We start from the raw sequence: 3828 nt of genomic DNA on the forward strand, positions 1-3828 counted from the left end.
CTAAAACAAATATTACGATGATGCACATATTTGCACACTCTCGACCGATTATAAGTCAACAGCTCCATTCCATGAAGATCTTCACTATAACAGTACTGTGAACGCTTTAATAATCTTTAATTTTCTTAAGGAAGAAAAATATGAGCAAGATACTACTTTTTATACCATCATTGATAATCTAAGAGAAATAATATGAGGAAAAGAACAAATAAACCCCAATCAAATCAAAACTCGAAACAGTGTAGCCCTCTAGTATTGGAGAAGCTCCATAAATAACAAATTAAAAACACAACAATAAACAAAACATAGAATTCAATAATTATTTGAAAGTTTGATGAATCATCAACTATGAGAAAAAAAAAATAAATAAAAAGACAAGATTTACAAACCACACCGCACACACAAAACATATTTTTTAATGGGGAGCCATCAATATTTAAATGATTGATTTGGTCCATCATATGGAGATTTTTGTGGCCGCATGAAATTAACATATGAATGTGTATGTGTGTCTGGTTTGTGTGTTTTAAATAGAACAACTACAGTACAATCACCAAGCCAAGCAATAGAGAGAAAGGTTTCATTGAATGAATGGTATTATAGAAATACAGTAGAGATTGCTTAAAACGACGACCAAGGGATCGGCGAAATTGGTCGCTATAAACAATAGTTGTTATAAACGATATCAAATAAAGAACAGAACTTTTGGCGGGACTTTTGGATATCATCGTTATAATCGATATGACGTTTTAAGTTATTTCTAATATAATAGAGATTTCTTGAGTCGTAATGGAAGCTTTCAGAGTATTGGTATATTTATGTTCCAAATTTCTTTTCTGAAAAATCGACCTCAAGTGAAAACTCCATTAATAACAACACACATACATATATGAATACCTAAAATGGACCATCGCCACTGATAAAGGTAGCCAGCCAACCAAGCAAACGAATAATTTTTCAAATGTTTGTTGTGAAATTAAACAGTGAAAATTTTCAAAGTTAATACCTAATTTATTGTTGTTGTTGTTGTAGCAATTGAAGGTAATATTAATAACAAAAGATCAGTGGATACGTATGTACATTTGTTGTTTTTGTTGCAGTTGAGTTGGAGATTATGTTGGAGAAATTTATGAATTACACTTTAATTGTTGTTGTACAACAATAACAACAACAATGGTTATAACATTAAAACACTTAAATGACCAGCATTAATAAACGTTACTTTATACAGTTTATAGGTGAAATTATTTTTGCAAAAAATTAAATTGTTTTGTATGGAAAAAAAATAATAAAAATTTCCCATGTAAAAAGGAAAAAAATGATAAAAATTCCGCAAACGTTGAAATAATGAAGCCCATCGATCAATTTATAAGAGAGAAACGTTAAATCCGCGACAATGTGATTCCAGGGTTCGAACAGGGGCCGACCATACTACAGGGTGAGATAAAAAAACTGCAACTTCAGACGGCTGTCATTTCTAGAGATGGGAAGTGGGTAAATACCCAAAGGGTAAATACCCGGTAAATTGGGTAAATACTCATTTGTGGATATTAACTACATTGAATAGGTAATACAACATCTTACACCCTATTTTCGAGTTTCTGTTATCAAATCGATTTAGAATGGATAGTTCTACGATACTTTAAAGACGTGGGTAACTACTTAAATATACCCGAGTTTTTACCCAAAATTTGGGTATAAACTCATTAACTGCCGAACCACTTGACATAGGCGCCCAAAATTTTGCATACATGTTTTTAATGTCAAAGCAAATATAGAAATCCCTGGGTCCAAGTTTTGATATAGTCCCCATATAACCGTTTCTCCCCGATTTAAGGTATTTAAATAGGGGCTTTGTATGGGGGCTACCAGTAAACTTGGAAAATACAGTCATTTTTGTCGAAAAATGTGTCTAAATGCCAAAAAATACCTTAAATCGGGAGGTACGGTTATATGGGGGCTATATCAAATCTTGGACTTAGGGACCCTTTTTTTGGATTTCTATATTTGCTTTGACATTAAAAACATGTATGCAAAATTTTGGCCACCTACGTCAAGTGGTTCGGCATTTAATGAGTTTATATCCAATTTTTGGGTAAATACTCAAAATAGGGGTACCTTTGTATGGGGGCTACCAGTAAACTTGGACCTACATATATAAATTTTTGCATGGACATTTGGAACCCAAATGACTGTGCCAAAATACAGTCATTTTGGTCGGAAAATGTGTCTAAATGCTAAAAAATACCTTAATTTGGGAGGTACGGTTATATATGGGGGCTATATCAAAACATGGACCCAGGGACCCCATTTCCCATACCATTACTTGTATTGGTATAAAAACCCTCTGAGCCAAATTTTGGCCGCCTATGGCTAGTGGTTCGGTAGTAAATGAGTTTATACCCTATTTTTGGGTAAATACTCAAAATAGGGGTACCTTTGTATGGGGGCTACCAGTAAACGTGTACCTGAATACATAAATATTTGCATGGACATTTGGTACCCAAAAAGAACACTCTGTGCCAAATTACAGCCAATTTGGTTGTAAAATGTGTCTAATAGACAAAAAATACCTTAAATCGGGAGATACGGTTGTATGGGGGCTATATCAAAACTTGGACCCAGGGACCCCATTTTGGGTTTCTATATTTGCTTTGACATTAAAAACATGTATGCAAAATTTTACCCAAGTCTTTAAAGTATCGTAAAACTTTCCATCCTAAATCGATTTGATAACAGAAACCCGGAAATAGGGTGCAAAATGTTTTATTACCGATTCAATATAGTAAATACCCAAATAAATACCCGCAAATGGGTATTTACCCACCCCTTGGGTATTTACCCGGTAAATACCATCTTTAGTCATTTCTAAGCCACTCGTCCGACAGCTATTAAAATTATTCCTGTGACAGCTCATTATATTGTTAACAAGCATGCAAAAGCATTTTGGTGAGAATTTTCCAGAAAAAGTTATTCGTGATTGAATTCAAGCGTGATAGTGTGATTTCTCCACTCCAGCATTTAAATGTGAATTAATCTTTTGTGTCTCGTACCATCACTCGTTACCGTAATACTGGTAGTGTAGCCCGACGTCGAGGAAGTGGACGGAAGAAAACAGCAATATCAGCAGAAATCGTTCGAAATGTAAAGAAGCGACTTGATCGAAACTCGCGTCGCAGTGGCCGAAAAATGGCTCGTGAGCGGAACATATCGCAATATTCCATTCGGCAAATATTGAAAAATGAGCTCGGGGTAAAGCCATTGAAAATAGACTCAAAAGAGCTAAAGAGTTGCTTCTCTTGGCCGAAAGTGGTGAACTGCCGAATTTGTTTTTTTTTTTCGATGAGAAAACATTCGTTTTCCAGCAGGTTGTAAACAAACAAAATTATCGTTTTTACTTGCCAAAGAGGTCAGCTGAAAATCTGCACCTTCGACTGGCCCCCAGAACTCAAGCGACGGCCATGGTGATGGTGTGGAAGTCGTTCCCTTGAAATAAAGTCGCACAGAAAAGTAAAATCGCAAAACAACTGTTCCTAGAATATGTCAAATACCCTTGGACCTCAAGTTTGAATTTACACATAAAAAGGAAAATATAACTTAACAAAAACAGGAAAGAGAAGTAGCACAAAACTTACAGAGCACCAAAAAGGTTGCAAATTGCGACTTTAGTCGCACAACGGTAACCCTGCCTTGGACGACCTAACATTTTGGCCGCAGACCTTGGACATTCCAGGATTCAGCACCATCGCATTCAACTCGCGCCACCAAAGAATGGTTACAAAATTAGGTTCCTCGCTTCATTTACAGCGCACAGTGGCGACCAAAAAC

General features: G+C 35.7%; 1 long non-coding RNA gene across 1 annotated transcript; it reads left to right on the forward strand.

Annotated features, from left to right (window-relative positions):
• Positions 1-1432: 1432 nt before the first annotated feature.
• LOC133324220 (uncharacterized) lies at positions 1433-3243 on the forward strand. The gene is made up of 2 exons (XR_009754117.1): positions 1433-1490; positions 2965-3243. It is a non-coding gene; the product is annotated as an uncharacterized LOC133324220 (long non-coding RNA).
• Positions 3244-3828: the final 585 nt, after the last annotated feature.

This window comes from Musca vetustissima, unplaced genomic scaffold (genome assembly GCF_032173495.1).
Source record: "Musca vetustissima isolate MV318-11 ecotype Yass unplaced genomic scaffold, APGP_CSIRO_Mvet_v1 utg8949, whole genome shotgun sequence".
In the NCBI taxonomy this organism is placed as follows: Eukaryota; Metazoa; Arthropoda; class Insecta; order Diptera; family Muscidae; genus Musca; species Musca vetustissima.